Genomic DNA, 20,199 nt, shown 5'->3' on the forward strand with positions numbered 1-20,199 from the left:
TTAAATCAATCCAGGCATAGGCAAGGGACAGAAGTAAGACATTTGTGCGCGGAAGATTCGTGCTCATGGCTCATTAGCGGGAGGCTCTCCATCTGTGGACCACCATCCAAGCCGATGAAATGCGATCCCCTCCCCTGTCGAATCCGAGCCCCGGGCGGGAAACTTCAGTGGCGCCTGTTTTGTTTCTTTCGCTGTGGGCGCCGGCGCCTCCCGGTCGGCCCAGCCGCTCGGCTGCAGGGTGCGGCAGAGCCCTCGCCGAACGGGGACGTAAAAATGTGTAACTAAACGGAGGAAATGACAATCGGCGCGGAGGAAATCGTTCGCGGTCGTATGGCTACGACGGGTTTTATGTCGACCTATCGAAAGGGGAGGCATCGGTCGTCTTTTGTTTCCTGACCCTCGATCATGTCAACCAAGGCGTCTCCATGGGAGAGGGAGTTGTCCGTTAATATGGAGTAAGTTTTGTGTTGCCGCTTTCTTTAATTTTAATCTGTTTTCAAAGATGTCCACAGCACGTCGCTGAGCACAAACCGGTCCACTCTTTCTCAATATTTTCCATAATATGTTTATAATGCTGGGGAATAGCGTTGAAAAGTTATAAATGAGATAAATTACTTAAGGAATATAAATTTTAGTTAAAAGCCCAAAGTATAACTTGTTTCTCCATGACATACATATTTTCCTAGGTAAATCTTACGTGTAAAACGTACCGGAGGTTTGAAATGTGGGCATGAGATAGTTGGTGGGTAATGCTGCCATTACCTTAAGTTATTGCAAACATTTAACCTCTGTTTTTTATGTGAGACTTCCTCCTCGTTTATTTTAGCCTTGACTACCCTTTGAATTTCAGCGAGTACCATTTGCTAGTAATTTATGTGCTACAGGGACCGTTCACGAAAAATGGAATAACTGAGGATATATATGGCAAGGGTCGTTCTCTCATCGATTCCCTTCCATTCTTCGCTGTTTATAATTTCGCCAATTTATCTCTGGCTAATTGTATCTGGCTGGTTGTGACTCTAGCTGGCATTTATTGGCAATGCTCATATAATTTTGAAGAACTGCAATTTATGGTAAAACTCTCAGACCCGCTGCTTTAGAATAGCTTCGTTCAGAGAGTCGGTACTTTTTTGCAGTTTTTCTGTGCTAGTTTTTCTATTGATAGGCGTATGTAACCTACTTTCCTGAGTCGTACGTCTAGGAAAACCCTTGTAAGTTCACTGGAATGCAAGCATGCGGTTTCATTGAAGTGTTGGAACGCCCCAGAGACTTCCGAAGTGCTCGTGTGTGAGTCGCGACAGATTGGTCTCCGAGAGAGGCGCTCTTGTCGGTTGCCATCGAGTGGGCGGGTAGGCAAGTGGACGAGAGCAATGCGCAATTGATTTCGTCATGCATAACTCAGGCGAGCTGTGAAAAATGAACACGTTGGCCAATTTTCTTTTATCCTCTCTGATTGTGATGAAATTCGAAGCATAAACCGCCGTGCGCTCACCCAAGGTCCTACGTTTATAAGTTACAGATTAAAAAAACACTACCTGCTCAAAACCAAAAACTTGGTTCGTATTCGCTGTAATTTTGACTCTGGAGTGATTTTAAATCATTTTCATATGTTACATATTTTATTTGTAGTGTTGCGGAGGATATTTGCAAAGAAAGAATTTTATTTGGGAGGTTACTATTTTTGGGATGTGGTATTATATCGGTAAAAATTAAACGTAGGGCCTTAGGCCATGGCAGGGTGGTGTGTTAGCTTCTTTGGGATTACGAATAAAAACGTGAATTTATTAATTATTTTTTAAAAGTTATCGTAATATTATTTTTCAACTGTGTTTTATAAAAGCTGGGCTAATGATGCTACCAAAGAGCGAAATAAAAAATCCTGAAACGTAGGAAGACTCGAAAACCCAGCTTGTAAAAAAATCATGAAAAAATATTTGTAAAAAATGACAACGCTCCTAGGATTCGCACCTGGGTTCTTCTGATCTATATTTGGACGTGTTATCCGTTGCTCCACTGGATTCCTCATAATATAGTTGCGTATGAATTGAAATTTAAATAAAATATTTTTTCACTGTCGTCTAGATAAGGACTGTCCGCTGCTCTTGACACCTAAATCATTAGCATGGAGATCTGATTAAGGCATATAATTGGAGATTAAAATTATAGATATCGGTTGTGAATTTTTTTTTCTCCATTCACAACTTACTGTGACTCTCGAGTCTAAAATACTACTGGATAACGAAACGATTTTTATTTTTTTTACGAACGTTAATACAATAATTATTCGCTGGTCCTGGCGCCGGGATGGTTAAAATAGAGATGTGATGAATAAATATACATTGAAGAGTGGAAGTGGAGAGATAAGAAGTGAAATTTTTATTCCTCCGTTCACAATTTTTTGCTGCAGCACTTGAATCTAAAAGACAATGGGATGATGACGATTTTGTCATTTTTTTTGGATGTGATGGATGTCCGCTGTTCCTGACGTCGAGATGATTCGAATGCAGAGTCGATGATGAAGAGTGCTGAAGGGACGGATGGTGTTGAAGAGAGGTGTGCGTGGTCAATCCTCTCTTTTTTGACAAGTGACGATCGGCCGTGGGAATCCGCACATTCGCTCGAGTGGGACGCCCTCTTGGCGGAGACCCGCGAAAACACACTTCCCACCCCTCACACACGAGGGCACTCTCGCATTTAGAATGACCTCTCCATCCCACACTACATATATGCGCCGCTCAGCCTCTCAGAACAATCGACAGGCAGCGCTGAACTCGCCCTCCCCCTCCCCCAAGTGAGGGCAAGACCACGAATATTAAACAATGGAAGATTCCTCAGTCGAACTCTGTACAGGTTGTCACCCTCCGCGAATTTGAATGTTTCCATAAGTCGCCACTCGCGTCGCTGACGATGAGGTGATGTATTCTTCAATGCCTAACTTCGCCGTCGTGCTCAGGAACATCTTCGTCCTCATCACATCTCCATTCTAAACATCCAGGCTTCAGGATCAGCGAACAATCATTGCATAACTGTTTGCAAAAAAAAAACAGTAGTTTCGTCATGCAGTTGTCTTTTAGACACTTGGGCCGCTGTTACAAGTATTTAGTAGAGAAATAAATATTAAATTTTCTTGAAACTGGACTAAGATAAAAAAGTTAATTTTTAAAAGTGATTACCGCATATCCCCCACTATATTCCTACTTTTTGTGCCCGAAATATCCTTAATATAAGCAGCTAAGGGTCACATTTATAATGACCTCATTTTTTAATTATTTAATATCGTAAATTGTGATCAGAGTATATTTAAACGTCGTTTATGTCGTGTAGCTTATGAGGCGGCAAACTCGAGTTTCCATAAGTTAGATAATACAACCCACCATTGAAGAATTTGATTGTAAAACGAAACCTCTTCTCTGTAAAAGTTGGGTGGGGAAAAACTCGTCTTAGAATCGTGCAAATACGGCAATTGCAAAAAATATACGTGCGTAATACTATGAGCTCCCACCAAGGTGAAAAATGCAAATTAGTTACCTACCGTGTAAGGAAACAGGGCAGACAATACTAAAAAAATAATAAAACGAAGAAAAAGAGTTACCAAATGCAGTGAGAATGAAAAATAAATATTGCCGTTGGAAAAGATGGGCATACAGAGATCCGTCGTGGCGAGAGGCGCCATTTATTCCATTAATAAATACAGCGTTATTTACCTCATAGTATGAACCTAGATATGAGCCTTTAAGTCGGTCTGAGTAAGCAAACTTTTTAATCCAAGAACATCTTCGTTCTCCACCAAAAATTCATCTTCATTTGCGTGGGACCTTGGCCTGTGGTTGACGTGACACAGTCCCATTTCATCCCGTGCTGGATGCATCTTTATAAAAAGATAAGGAAACAACCTGAAAAAATGGAAGAGAGTAGTAGGTACATGCATTTCCCTTGTGCCCCGGATATCTTTTTACGGTTCCGTCAACGAAAATAATGCATGCCCTGCCGAGTCACCGCGAATGTGGGTCAGCGAGCTGGGCATCGGACGAGCGGGTCAGGTGGGACCTTGCCTGCCTGCATCCCTGCCTGCCTTTTTCTTGTACCCTGGCAACTCCTCTTTCCATCGCGATGAATGCTAACGCCGCCCCTGAATTGAAGTGCGCTGCGTTTCGACAAAAAAGGCCCCTTCGCCGCAACACCCGTGACCGCAGCGGGAGTAATTTTTAGAGTTGAAAATGTTGAACGCGTCGTCGTCACTGTGGCAAATACAACAAAAATATGATGCGAGGAGTATTCTTTTATTTATTACGACTAGAAAAAAATAATACGCCGAGGTGCATTGAAAAGGGGGATGTAAAATAAAAATTGTTTTTGCTCCTAGGGTGCTAGTTCGGGGTTCCAGTGGTCTATGTTTTTTGCCAAAGGGGATTACACAAGAGTAGACCCCCAGACCGTCCCGTGAAATTTGATTTATGCCGCCTGTGTGAGCGTAATTAAATCGATTGGCAAAATTTTCCGCAGCGTGGCGTTGGGTAGTACAGTGCTATCCATTTATTCTCAGTGTTTACAGTGTATTATTTGAGAATTCCTTAGTGTATAGTGTCGAAACCTGCGTCACACCATTAAAAATATTTGTGGAAGGTACATTATTAATATATCTGTGATTATGTTTCGCGTTACACATCTCCATTAGATATCGCCATCCACCCTTTAGTCAAGCTGCTCATTGTAATATTTGTAATCGTGAGGAATGGAGGTGAATTGTGTAGAATTCTATAGATAAGGATGAGCTCGAAATATTGACGACGAATCGAATATTAGAAATACACGGATGCTTTTCTTTTTCAAACAATATAAAACACCAATCTAATGAAATTGGTCAATGTGCTCATTCATTCCTGGTTGATGCATATCGATTCCTCATACATAGGATCCGATTTGAGGTGGGAACATTTAACTTAAGGCTGGACGGCGATATTTGGTGGTACTTGGTGACAGGAAACATGATAAAGATAAACTGTTGTTTGTTCCGCAGAAGTTTTAATAACCGACCCAGGTTTCGACAATACACTATGTCATTTTCAAGGATCGGGAAACCAGGGTCGGTTATTATAACTTCTGTAGAACATACAGCAGTCTATCTTTGTTATGTTTCGTGTGAAAATTTACTTCCTGCATATCTTTAATTAACATACATTACCTCTAGAATAGTTGATGGAGTGGCCACTGGGAGCTCTGTCCTCATTTTTGCTACGACTAATAATGGTAAGGAATAAATAACGGGATGTGAAATTCAAGACTGTTGTTATCAACATGTATTGAATTCCAGAACTATTATGATAAAATACAACACTTACAGGCTAAGTACGCTTCCGTTGTGAAAGTAGTGGAAAACACTAAAAACAGTATAATTTCATCTTCATCCTAAGTTTATGCTATCACTCCTCGTATCCTTTGCCTTTTATTCGTCTCGTTTCAGGAAGAAAAGATGGTCTGCTTCCTGGACCTTTCCGCTTTCCTTTTATCAGTTTGCAACTTTTCCCGTCGCTGACATACGTTTCACCTTTTCAGTCCATTATGCTCAATCCTCTCTCTCCTCTTCGTCTTACGCTCGTCAATTACCCTCCGCTGGGACACATCCTTCGAAATGTGTGCTCCTACGAGGGTATTTTTGTTTTCATCGTCGTTTTCATCGGGAGTTCCCACTTCTGCTTCAGTCCTTCCTAACTTCTCCTCATTATTCACTCTCTCCCTGACCACATCTCGAAAGTTTTTCCCACCGCTCCCGAGCCCACCTTTCTTCCCATTGTCCACGACCATACCTCACAGCGCCCCCCGAACAGCGCCGAGGCAAACCTTTTCTTAGGCTGCTGTATATTTGTGGGTTCCTCCGTACCTCTCACCCATCCAATCCTTTATTAAGAAATTTTTATTGCATCGTTTTTATATTCTTTTATTTTGTCCGTATCGAATTAACTTTTTGTTGCTCTCAAATTTTATTATGCTATCAGAAGAAGTTTCAAGTTACTGATGCTTGGAATTATATCAATTTTGGCTTCAATATAATAGTTTCAGAAAAAAAAACATTTACTGCTCTCACACTGTTTATGCTAACCTAGGAAGTTTAAAATAATTGATGCTTGGAAACATATCGATTTTGGCATCAATTTGCAGAAAAAAACATTAATCGCTCCCACATATCTTATGCAAAGAGGAGAAATTTTAAATAACTGATTCTTAAAAATATATCGATTTTGGCCTCAATATATATATATTAGTTTAAGGAGAAATTTAATATGAAGTTGTTCAGTTTGGGACCTGAAAGGTTAAAAATTCATAAAAGATAGCAACACATACCCTTGAGGCTGGTTCTTCGATATTTTGGGTGACTCGGTTCAAAAAATGTCCCCAAGCCGAAATGTCATGACAAACGTCGCCCTCTGCTATTTTATCGCTGGAATATGGGAATTGCGGAAGGTGCGAGCGCTCTGGTGGAAATGTGGCGAACTTTTTCCTTTGGAAATGGCGCCCTAAGTTTTGGAATGGAAAATATTTCCACGCAGCCCTTTGGGGAGTGAGAATTTTAACTAGCATTTCGTCTGAGAGGTGGATATGCATGAGAACTGAGCCGTTCCATGAATTCCAACGATATGGGATGAAGAATCGCTCGCTCTTCTTCCCCAATCTTCGGGGAATGATATATTTTTCGAGAAAAATCCAAGGTGGTAGTTTTTACGTGAAAGTAGGTTGTTATAAAATTCTCGCAAGGGACAAAATTTCATCGGAATTCGTCGGTAATGAGATTCGACAGCGGAAGAAGCATTGACAAGTTCTGTCAGGAATGAATAAATGGAACTTTGACGAGAGGAAGGCTTGGTGAAGTTTTCATTCTTTTTCGGTGCTTCGATTATACGCGAAAGGGATGATTTGAAATTGAAGGCTAAGATCCAATTGAAATCTTGAGGGACTTATCGGCGTGGATGGTCCAAAAAACCGTCCACTGTCATGCAGAATAATGCATCTGGCGATTACAGTAGTCACAGATAGCTTTGTAATGTACATTTTATTTTATCAGGCATTGAGATATCATTAAAGTGTAACTAAAATTATTGAAAAAACTTAATCACCTAATGGTTGAAACATAAAATTGCTGGAATATCAGTCGAAATAGTCATACGATCATTGGAACTACGACTCCAGACAAACCAAACATATAATTTGAAAATAGTTAAGGAAATAGGCAGTGTGATTTCTAAAATATTGCCACAAAACTTGCAAGTTGATACCAAATTGTAGTGTCTATTCAAGATGCATCCCGTAACTGGTTTCTATAGTAAGTCTTGTTAACTAAACTACGTCGTGTTTAGTGATGAGCCAAGTTGGTCTTTTTAGTCATGTCATGTCACTCTGTTCACTTGAGTGAGTCCATTATTCGCGGGACAGCGGGGATTTTACGACCAGTTACGACACGTTGAATTTTTTCTCAAATCAAAATAAAACCATGACGCGCTTTTCCAAATGCGCGGCAATTTGAACACAGAAAATTATAAACATTCTTATATTCCACTCAGACCTTCTCAACCTTAAAAGATATGCAATAAGCAAGTCCACACTCATTCCGTTTCCCCGAAAAAATAAATAGACTTTGTCTGCCCACTTAGGGTTAAATTGTTTGCAGCAAAGCAAATCGTGCGAATAGGTAGGGCAGAGATGCACAGGTCTTCCAGACGCTCTGCCAATGAGTCTAAGCAACGAACGCCTTGGCATCTGAAGGAATCACGCCACTCGTGCCGTTTGCAAACCCAGCACTCTTTCCATTTGCACCTCTATGTTAACAGGCAGGGCACAGAGTTGTATAAAAAGGTACAAACCGGGTTCGGGTTGCCTTTCCTCTGCTGGTAAGTGGCATCCTTGGGTCGTCGACATGGTGGTAGGGATTTCCGGGTTTTGTACAAATGAAAAACACCTGAAATTACATGTGATTCTCTATATTTCTCCCACAGAAGGCAAAATTCATTACATACGCTACTTTATATCTTACAGAAACTTTTAAAAAATTGGATATATTAAGGGCATCAACAGAATCAGGTGGAATACAACCAATATACAGAGTAGGTAAACATTTTACACTTCCAGCGTCCTTTAACATTCCCCAAACATCTTTATTTTTTGTATCCGATAACAAATAGTCCTTACATTTTAGATATTGCTTACAACCGGGATAAAATAATAATTTCGAGCTAATACGACTCGAATATTCAGTAAATCATGTGAAGGTAGTGTGGATAGGGTGGCAGAGATTTTTCAGTGGCTGCTCGATCCCTACTTGAGTGCATTGAGGAATAGGGTGGTTACCTATTATTTTTTTATTGCCTAAATCAAAAGATTATTACTCCTGGAGTACGTATTTCACGCTTTTAGATTTTTAAATGACGATATCTATTTTTCGCGATTAAATGAAAAGTGATAATTTTCAAGCGCGCGAAAACGCAACGGCTAAGTAAGAATGCCGGGAAAACTCCGTGTGACGTCGTTCTGGTTTCCTCTGCCGCAAGTGAGGTGACCTTGGGGCGAGGGTATGCACTTCGTTGCGATGCATGCTACTAGCAGGTAGCAGAGTACCCTGCTAGCAGATAGCGCTTGGCTTAAATAAGGATTATTAATACCTTATCAAACGCAGGAAACTTTCCGACCATAGGCAGTTTTAATAGGTGATTAAGGGGTGTTTCCCTGAGCTCTGTGCCTCATGCATGCATTGGTAATCTCAGACGATGTAAAACTCCTATCAACTCGTATAGAAACTTGGTCCCTGTGACGTCACGTGGAGTGGCATCGCATGGGCGCCAATCTGCCCTTTTTAAAATTCGGTTAAAATTGACCATTGTCATTTGTCTAAACTGGGATTTCTAAAACCAAATAATTTGTATATTATGAGTACACTAATGGTGGGTAACTAATCGCAATCAATGACTTTCGTTTTCTTTGACGAAGGAAACTACCCTATTCACTTCAAGTATAGGGCTTCGTTCGTCGAATAGAACGTTAAGCCGTGGTCCCATTGGTGCCTTTCGCTTGGAGTTGGCTAATACCGACGCCGGGTTTCTTTCCAACCTCCATTTCCTTACCACTTCCTCATGGCACAAATGACCAAAGCTGCCGGTCACCGACAAACACCATACCACATCGATTCGTTATGCAAAACGAACCGTCATATGCAGTGATCGGTACGTAGCCTTTACTGTTATTTTTCGTCGAAATTGTTACTACCTACGATTAGTATAATTGAGATATTATTATGTTTGGATGAACGTACGTATTTTGGTAAAGTTTGTGAAGATTTTTTTAGTTTATCGAACGTAGCAATCTATTACGATAATTTTTTCGGTGCATCATTATATTATTCCCCTTCTTTGTATTTTCTCTCGTTTACTTTACATATTTCGTGTCTTCTGTCTTTAAGCTTGATATTTGCAAAAAAAAATTCTCTGGCATCGAGCAACATGTTTTCTAATTTTTACTAACCGGAGAACTTTTAAAAATTGGTTCCAATGTAAGGACTGGTATTATAAATGGCCAATACTTCGCAATGAATTCTGTATTACTATTAGGATGAATGCATTTAAGGAAATCTGTAGCTAAAAAATGTGACGATGGGTGTCTTCGGGGGAATCGTGAAGCAATATAGGCTTTATCTTAGGTCATTGAGGAATATTTGAATCATTTTACTCTCATGTTTCTAACACATCTCTTTTATAATATGTTTGGTTTATTTATCACTTTAACTCCTATTGATCCGCGGTTAAGTGGTTTATTTATATGTCCTTAATTTTATTCTAGCATGAGATTATTGCGTAGGAGGCTCTTAAAGGAGGCATGCCAAGATATATAACTCGAACATACCGCATATATTTACATAAGTAATCCTCAAGTGTGTCACATATTTTTTAAGTCCTCATAAAACTTTCAGTGGCGCGGTTTCGAATAGCAGTTTTACTTATTTTTTTACTGAAGTTGACGTGGATATCTTGTAAAGAAAAAAATCGTTAATTTCAAGTACAGCTGTTGAATACATTTTCTTTAAATGGCAGACAAATAAATGGAATATCGTTGGTAAATTATGACGTACTCGCAATTTTCCTCAAATAATTTAATATTCCCTTCTCAACCGTTTCAATAAATTCTGTATTATAGTGTGGGCTTCGTCGCAAGTTTTTAGTCGTCGTTTAAATTTTAATTTACTAATGTGTTAGAATTCCACCAATTTCAACCTGGAAAAACTATATTCGGAATATTGTTGGTTTTTTACACAATTCTCGAGAAAATCACTTTATATCGTTGTTAAAAGCAATTTGTCAAATTTATACTGGTACTTTTTATTTCTTTGTTGCCTCCTTTGCGTCCAATAACTTTTTTCTTTTAGTTATGAAAGCATCATTTGATTCATATCGCGGTAACATTCTCTTTTGTCCTCACTTAACATTAGTATTTCGCGTGTCACGTACTTCTATAGCCATCAAAGAAATCAACAATCCTAAGATTGGTTTGACGCAACTCTCCATTCCTCTCTCCTATCCGCCAGCCTTTTCATAACGACGTATTTCTTCTTTTTTACAACCTAAATAGCTAGTCCCTTTACGTAATTCATTCGGGGCTGATCCTTGCCCTTCTTCCCTCCCACCTGTTTCATCATCAGGCCGTGATGCCTGGTAATGCTGATTAGTCATCATTCAATGAATGGAATATAATGTTTTCTTTTCCGTTTGTGTTCTATGAAGAAATTACCCGTGGTTTCCTCTGATTTCAATTTTTATCGTATTATATTTTGGTACTATTACAGTTCAGAAGCTGACAAGATAAACGTATATATCTATGCATTTTCACTGATTGTCGTAAACTTCAAGTAGTTTTTATCTTACGAATGTTTATATAAGAGGATTTTTATGAATTAAATTAAATATACTTTTCTATATCTAGCTATATTAAAAACGTAGTCAAGTATTTGCAATATTTAGTCTTGAATGCTTAACACATGTCTTCCTTAGGTGTTGTTTTCGTCATATTAAATCAGAAATCATTCTTTTAATTTCAGATCCCTACCATCAGAACTTCTGGAACACTCTCCGAAAAGCCATCAGGTGAGTTTGACTTGAACTAAAAATGATTAAATGTGATAGAGAGAGATGAGTTCATTCACCCTCAATTGTCAAAAGAAGCTCTTTCGTTTTTTCTTACAAGCCGCAAAACCAGTGCAGCCAGCATTGAAAAAGATGCCACCCGAATGTTTGTGTCCAATATGTGCGCATCCTCAGAATAATCCATAGGCAATTTAATATGGTACTCCTGATTATTGTAATAAAGATGTTATATTGGTGGAATTAGGTTTACATCGAGCGTTTTACGGAATACCTCGGTTTGTTCTCATACGAAGGTACATCTTCCCTCTTCAATTCTTATACACTGTAGGTATCTATAAATCATATTATTTTACCCACAATTCTTCCTTCTTAACGGCGTTTTTAGCATCCCCCCACCGCTCAGTACTCGCTCCTTGAAAATCATCTGTCTTCTCCATATTTTGTCTTGAAGTTTCTCCTCCGTCCACTTCATCTTCTTCACCCTCCTCCACGTTAGAGTTCCTTCCATGACTAGAAAAACCTCCTTTTTGCGGTTCATTTTCACTCCAAATCGGACTATTCACTAGTCTTTTCCTTAACTCTTATGTAAATTTCTTTTGATCATCTATTTCATATTCATATACGCCTATTTTTAATGCGATTTTCCATCATATAACATTACAACAGCCATCAATTTCCTCTCTTGTACAGCCAAGATTGTATAACTCCTCCAACAAAGCAAGTTTATGTCCGTCTACTATTATTCTGAGCATCATACTACTTGATAGATATCGATGACTAGGTTCTAACTACACGTTCTCAAAATTTGGCCGGTCTGAGAAAATAGTGCTAATTCTGTTACTAAAAAATAAAATTCAAGGAAAAAACAACTCTTCGTTTGCAAATGTATGCTTCTTTTTCAGTTTTGTGTGATTTTGGTTTTTAATTTCTATTAAAGTTATATATAATTTAAAAAATAAATCGTTTATTTTTGCTCTCCTGAAAAGTTGCTATTTTTGAGATACGTGTTGTTAGAACTTAGCCATCGATATGCTTTATTTAACCGAATGACTTTGTTTCTCCTGTTTGGGGCTTTGATTTTGTTGTGGTATCTCCTGACGCGGTGTAAGTACTCACCATCAGCCTCAGTGATTGCGCATGGTTCACGACCCTAGCTTCCGAAATCTGTGCCTAACATCCCGTTTAATGTAACCTATTTCTATAGTTAGAGTGTTAAGCATCCTTCTTGCCCAGACCGCTGACGAAATCTCAAGAATACTATCGACCACCCCAAATGGTAGGGCGCCTCTTTCTTTGGCTGGATTCATTTGATTTTTAGGCATGCACCATAAGAGTGAAACCTACCTCAGCAATTTCTATTGATCATTTATATACTGTACTTAGCTTCATGACGTGATGTCGTCTTAGTCTTACGTTTAAGTGGCGTAACTAGGAATAAGCTTTGGGGGAGGGGAGGATGGGGAGCCTGGGAGGGCGAAAAAGTTTTTGAAAAATGGTATGCCTGGAAATAAATTTCATATCATTTTGTCACTTAAAATATAACTTAAAGCAGATGCAGTTATTATATGGCAAAACTAGAAAATAGCTTTAAATATTTTATTTGTTTCTCCGAGGCTTTGGGGGGGGGGGGGGATCTATCCCCTTCATCCCCCCATAGTTGCGCCACTGTTTCGTTTTAAGATTGTGATGAGGCAAATACAGACATTTACTATTTTAACTTATCTGGGCAAGTAATCGAAATCAGTGGCCAAAATCATATCGTCCGAGATAGCTAAGTTTCAGGTACCTTGTCTTGTCCAAAAGAGGTTACTTTAGTCAGTTCTTCGTGTCTGGATGAGGTCACTAGTATTCGTCTTTAATTCAATTTACCTCCATTAATTTATAGTTTCTGAATTGAATTATTGTTTATGAATTTTATTTGTTATATGAACTCTATTTGTTAAATCTATTGAATTAATTATTATATTACAATCATTTATTGGCAGTAACGCAATATTTGATGAAGCTATATTTTTTAAAGATATTACCAAATATATTTAATTTTTTATTTGAGTTCCCTCTTGGAATGAAGTCTTTACTCCTAAAGGGCATCCTCTTCAACTTTCCCTTTTAACATTTATCTCTCTTCGTTCAGTTTTTTCTAATTTTCTGACACTAATTATCATTACCAATAAAATCCATCGGTGATTTTCCTTGTCAGGAGGAGGTTATTCTAGTCAGTTCTTCGCGACGGGATGTAGTTACTAGTCCTCGTATAAGTATAGCCTTGGTGATGGAAAATTTAGTGCGTTTGACGTGATATTTTCAAGATGAATGTTATCATTATAAAATAATCCTGTTACCCACTTTTTTGAAACAATGCCATTGCGAAACTTTCCTCTGCCTTGACTGACTCCCAACGGTGGTTGTCACTTTTCCTGCCTCTTTTTTAATTTTGTGGACCAATAAGAATCATCGTTGTGAAATTTGAAGTTTTTTTTTAATTATTTAGATAGGATTGCTTGTGATATAACAAATGATATTAATGAGGGAGCGTGCTTGACATTTAAAGATTCAAGAAGGTTGATCTCTTCACCTGTCTCATTTTCAAACAAAGCAATTGACTTTTCCCGCGGAAAGAAATATTTCATCCGAAAGGGCAAAGTCTTTAACTTTCCCTTTCAAAATTTCAAAGCAAATAATTTATCTTTCTTTGTTTCAAATTTTTTCAAATGTTCTGAAATTTTAGCCTTATAGATGCATAAAAACCACGGGTATTGCGGTTTTAGTGCTGCATTCATCATTAATTCGTTCATTTTTTGTGCATTGAAACAAGCAACACCTTAAAGTGTGAGAGAGAATGTTTCTGCTGTGTTGCAGTTCCAAATTCTCCATTTCTCCATTGCTATCTCGTCGGTTGTTGTATAAAAAAAGGCAACAGCTTCGGTGGCACTACGACCATTGTTTTCAGCTTTGGTGGCACTACGACCATTGTTTTCAGCTTAGTACTTCGAAAAAGTGTGCCAGCATCTTCGTCCATAAGACGCTAGTAGTAGTGTCAGCAAAACTGTTATATTTTATTACGCAACAACCGACACTGAAGCAATCTAAAAATGAAGAATTTGGAATCAAACAGCCTCGGAAACCTTCGTTCTCACATCCCTCAATGTATTCACACTTGCTTATTTTGGGTTCCCTTTGAGAGAGATAGTGCCTATAAGGTTGCTCGGCCGATTATATTGCTTCGTATTCTTGTAAAGGTTTACATGAGGCTTATCTTCTCTCTTACTCTTCTAAGGACTTCCCCATTATTAACTCGGTCGATCCATTTAATCCTCATCTCTCTTCTGTAGCACCTCATTTCGACGGCCTCTACTCGTGATTTCTCTGCTATTGTCATTGTCAAGTCCTCACATCCGTTGAGAAGAATACTCTTAAGCTCGGTTTACAGCCCTAATTATAGCTCATGTCTGCTTAAAACTCAGATCGCTCTTCAATCAACGACACGAGTGACGACTTTTGTTTACCAATAGGGTTGTTTCCTATTATTTTTTTATTGCCTAAATCGATAGATTATTACTCCTGAAGTACGCATTTCACGCTTTTATATTTTTAAATAACGATATTATTTTTCGCGGTTAAATGAAAAGCGAAAATTTTCAAGCGCGCGAAAACGCGACAGGCAAGTATGAATGCCGGGAAAACTCCGTGTGACGTCGTTCTGGTTCCCGCTGCCGCAAGTGAGGTGACCTTGAGGGGAGGCTTTGAGCGCTGATACGAGGCAGGATGCTAGCAGGTAGCAGAGTACCGTGCTAGCTGGTAGCGCTTGGCTTAAATAATGATTATGAATATCTTATCAAACGAAGGAAACTTTCCGACCTTAGGCAGTTTTAATAGGTGATTATTAAGACATGTATTATTAAGACAGCTCTGTGCCTCATGCATGCATTGGTAACCACAGACGATGTATAACTCCTATCTACTCGTATAGAAACTAGGTCCCTGTGACGTCAAGTGGAGTGGCATCGCATGGACGCTAATCTGGCTTTTTTCAAATTAGGTTAAAAATTACCATTAACATTCGTCTAAACCGGGTATTTCTAAAACCAAATAATTTGTATATTATGAATACACTAATGGTGGGTAACGACTCGCAATCAATGCCTTTCGTTTTCTTTGATGAAGGAAACTACCCTATTTAATAATTAATAATTTTTCAAGCTGTCGAACTTTGAGCGTTTGATATTTCTGTAATTTTCGTTCCAATTACTTGAAATTTTGATACCAGGAGACCAGATCTAGTATTAACATTTTGCAGAAAACAAATTGTTTATGCCAATAAAATTGATGGATTTGTTGTAAACAACGCAAACTTCTGGTATTGGCCGAATTGTTTACAGTAATGTTTGCGATGAAATTCTTCTCATCCCTTGTTTTATTTATTGTGATTATTGGCTGTCGTCGTTGGCAGCTGCTGTGGACTGAGCGGCAACGCTGCATCGCACGTTTGCTCTGAAACGTATTCGCCCTGTGGCTTGCGTTGAGTGTTGGGGGAGGGAGCGGGGGGGGGGGGAGGGGGAGTCGGGTATGGTGTATGAATGAGGCGAATAGGGGGTGCGTATGGAGGCCTGTTTTTTAGGGGCGGAGGAGGGGGAGCAGTGGAAGTGGTTTCTGCTCATGTGTGCCAGGGAAAGAGAGTTTATGTGTGGGTAGAAATGCCGAGTGAAGGAGCCAGGCGAATGAAATGTGTGTTTGCCAAGAAACAAGAGAGGAGATAAGATCTTTCTGTTTATTTGTTTAGCGGAGTGACTTTCGAGTTTTTACTTGGAGGATAATATTAGGCGTCGAATTTCAATATCTGAAATTAATCGTTGAACCCACGCAGTGGATAAAAGTGTAAAAGTCAATGACCTCTTTCACAATTTTTGTTCATTATCGATTTACCTTGGTATAGCTGGTTTGATTTTAAGGTTGACTGCGTGAAACCTTTTCGCTATGGCAAATGAAAGAATTAACTTTGTTGGTTTCACTAATATGTATATGAAAAGGCACTTTTTCCCGACATATAGATGTCTTTACTGTTGCACCGGACTTTGATATAAAAGGATATGCATGCATGATAGATGCATCTGGCGATGTTACTACATTATGAAACCCAGGTCGCGCTTTTTCAAATATATTAGTGACCCTAACAATGTTTATTCTTTCATTTTCCATACTTTACATTGATTTAGAATGACGAAGAGAATTGTTCTTTTGTTTTGATTCGTCGCTAACTTTTCGATCGATTTTCGAAGAAAAATCGACCCTTTCGTGGTGAAGTTGATGACGTCACGAACTCATTCCGAGCGCGTCTCCGCTTTTTCAGCCACTCCTCGGTCTTGTGGCGTGGGCCGTGCATGGTTCTTGGCTGTCACTAGCATTCTCTCCAACTCTTACAGGGACTTCCTCGTTACTTACTAGGTCAATCCAAGTTATGATCTTCGTCATTCTTCCGTGACCCCACTCGTCTAAAGCCTCCACTCTTGAATTCTCCGATGCAGATTCACTGTCCATTCATCACTCCCGTAGAGTTACGAAAGTGAAACAATGTGAACTTGCTTAGTCACATCTTTTACCTTCCTTTATGTTAGCAAGAGCTCTTAGAGCTCCCATTGGCTTACAGCATTAACTGTATTTCATTGCGATCAGCTAACAAAATCGAGACCAAACCCGTTGGTCTCCCATAACAGAAGTCTATGACCTTTGTCATCAGGAAATAGATATCTCGATCCTCTTTTATGGAAAAAAAAATTCCTTCGATCGACTGTGGTGAACAATTTAGATGCTGTTCTTACGCAGGTTTCCGCGGATTCGTGAATATGAAGGCACAGAAGGTGCAACACGTGTTTCAACTGGCTTGCAGTCATCATCAGGTACTAGAAGTATTTCCGTTACAGAGAGGATTTTCGTCCGCTAGTGCGGAATTCCAATTCCCCTATCTTCCTGTTGCTGCAGCGTCGGTTGCTATGTGACAACAACAGTTTCGCTGGAACTGCTGCCCGCGTCTTTCAGGCCGAAGATCTGAGAACTCTGACAAACTGTTGTCATCACTGAGAAACCGACGCGTCAATTAGCAGGAGATGGAGAAATCGGAATCGCAGCACAAATGAAACCTTTGTAGATACAAGTTATCTCCAATGTGATGCTCAAAACCTTTTTGAAAAAAACCGGTGCTGCGGTTCATAACCTTATTGCTGAAAAAACCTGTAAGCACACCCGTTCGAACCTGTGCACCGGTTTTTCTCGGAAGGTGAAATGGCCTGATGGTGAAGGATCTAAGATTTTCCCGGCGAATAGACTGGAGGAAGAATTTCCGGGTTACCAGCCGAGTCCAAGGGTTTTTCAGCACCGACGCGACGTTTCGAGGGCGAAGTCTGCCACCGTCTTCAGGGTGAATGGAGAACGATTTCGTCCTCGAAACTTCAGTGCTGAAAAACCCTTGGACCCGGCTGGAAACCCGACAACTCTTCCTCTGGCCTGATGGTGTTGAAGAAAACCAAGTGATCCGCTGAACCGGAAAACTGCACAGTCATTATAACAACTGACTTGGACGAGACAGTCAGCGAAGATGGAGTTAAAGGCACGGATGAGATGGAAGAGAAAATGATTTTGGGGTGGTCTCGTGGTTTGATTGGTCCATCACTCATTCTTATCGTGCCTCTCCCATTTTTATTCCATCTCTCTCGTGTCGTATCTTTATTTGAAAGAGGGCGTCCGTTGATCAGATATGTGCATCGCTCGCTGCCCGTCCACTCTCATGTTTGCCTCTTATCTCGGATGCGGGCCAAGACGTTTCCCTCCCGCATTCTCCGCTTTCATTTGTTTTATTTGGCTGCCCATTCCAGTTCTGTTGATCCCCCGGAGCTGATAGCCGCGACGACGTTGTCATGTCTTCCACTTTCGTGACGCTTTCCTCTCACAACGACCGGGTTCGAGGCGAAGGCGAAGAAAGTCCTCGTTTTAATACCTTCTTTTGTTTTTTAGTACCAACCACCTTTTGTCACTTCGACCTCCCTTAAATTATCTCGTCATTTTTACATTGGGAGAAATAACATTTGTACTGTACCGGAAGATGCTCAATTTTTATTGCTCAAGGCCCATTTGTCGAAATGATCGGCAATAAATTATCCATGCACAGCGGTCAGCGTGAGATTTCAGTACTACCCATACGTCAATGGAGTCTTTCACAGAAAATTAGTCAGGAACCTCGTGAAATTAACGTGTAGTTTTGTCGATTTTGAATGTAAGGGAAAATTGCGTGGAAATTTGGTAAGCCCACTGTCGTATTCATTTGATTCTCGCGCTTTGCAACCTTGTTTTGTTAGTTGAAAGCAGAAATCGTGGTAGAAGACACGTTTGATTGAAAAATAACTTAGATGTGATAGGGAATAGAGAAGTTAACTCCGCGAAAGTAAATCGTTGCCGAAAAAAAAACCATTTGACTCAGTTTCAATATTTTGTGTTAGTTTAATGTTATGTTTCTGCGGAATAAGTGTAGATGGCGTCCAGTCCACGCTTATTATTTTCTATATACACCCCGAAACTGAAAAGCTTTTATTTAGCTAATCGTAAATTATATGTATTGCTAATATTTCTATGAAGTGGCCTTAATTCTGCCCTTCAGCATGGATCGGTAACCGCCTAATGCCTGCGGGCCGCATATTCTGAAATTGGCGAAACCGTTAGGGTCACTAACAATAGTATTTTACCGAGATAGCGCTGTATATTTATGGTATATGGCGAGCTTAGGTAATGAACACTTAATACATCTCATTATTCCAAGCATGAAATTGTTGATGGGTTTGTTAATTGTGCGAGCCAGTTGAAATAGCTTCGATCGTCGCACGTCGGCTATTCTGTTTAGCATAACTTCCCTTAATGATCATTTTGATGAGTTGGCATGCTTTTTATGGAGAAAATTGAATTTTAGGAGAGGTTATTTGGTACCACGTAGCCATTATGTTAATACAAGTAATAGATTGTTAATTTCTCTTCACTTTTTTATTAATATATTTGTAAACATATTTGTAGGCCTGCGGACTCAAATCTGACACCCCAATAACTCTAAGAAGCCTTGTATTGTATTTAATACTATGCTCAGACTGTGATAAAAGTAAAATAGGGCAAACACCCCTCTGTAAAAAATAGAATTTTTCAACATTAAATTTCAATCAAACATTAAGAGTTAGATATGTGCCCTATCAAATCTCGTTATATTTCGCAAACATGCTATCTACGATATTTTGAAGATGCTAAAATTCTAGATACGGCACAAAATAATACTGTAAGCTTATTTAAATAAATGGTCTGTTTATCAAAAAATGTAATTTTTTATAACGGAATAACTTTTATAAAGAATTAATGTAAAATCAGTTGTAATTTTTGATGAATTTGTAACAATGTGATAGATCAACAACAACAAAATAACTCTGGGATATTTCAATTAATTTACGTGGATATCGCTCAATTTTTTTAAAGATATTTTTTAAATTATTTAAATTATGTTATATTATCACTCACATTGACTTTTCTCTGAAATTTTATCATCTTCCATTTCATAATATTTAGTATGGTATATTACGAGCCCAGAGGAAGAACTATAAATGCTCGAAGTGTTACATGCTGTAATACTTGTTGGCAGTCATGCACCTCGAGATAAATATGTACTAGCGTACAAATGATAGTAATCTATGCCCCTCCTTCCTAACCACGGTTTGGCTAACAAAATTTCGGGGACTGAATGCTCACTGGGGGTGTTCTCTCTGCCTACTGTTTTTAAAAAGAGCAATACCCTATTTTTTATGACTCCAGCAATACGTAACCGGGTTACGTCGTAACCCGCCTAATATAGCAGCGATAGTTCGAACAATGTTGGTTGCACTTACTTTGAATATTTTGACTGATGTAAGTGTCGCATATGCCTTTTATCAGATGTCCTATCTATGCACGGATGGTCTTTTAATATGTTTCACCACAGATATCAAGTAGGGGCCACTTCTTCATTTTTATAAGCAATGCACGTTTTGATTCATCTTCCTTTTTAAACCATTTCGTAGACAAT

At 39.2% G+C, this 20,199-nt stretch overlaps 1 protein-coding gene across 6 annotated transcripts in view; it reads left to right on the forward strand.

Annotated features, from left to right (window-relative positions):
* LOC124168443 (leucine-rich repeat and immunoglobulin-like domain containing-NOGO receptor-interacting protein 4) overlaps positions 1-20,199 on the forward strand; it is a 939,647-nt gene that overhangs the window by 776,143 nt on the left and 143,305 nt on the right. For all 6 annotated transcript variants that reach the window (XM_046546685.1, XM_046546684.1, XM_046546683.1 and 3 more), the window contains one exon: positions 11,072-11,117. The gene's annotated coding sequence lies outside the window, so the exon portion shown is untranslated. The remainder of the gene's footprint in view (positions 1-11,071; positions 11,118-20,199) is intronic.

This window comes from Ischnura elegans, chromosome 11, assembly GCF_921293095.1.
Source record: "Ischnura elegans chromosome 11, ioIscEleg1.1, whole genome shotgun sequence".
NCBI lineage: Eukaryota > Metazoa > Arthropoda > Insecta > Odonata > Coenagrionidae > Ischnura > Ischnura elegans.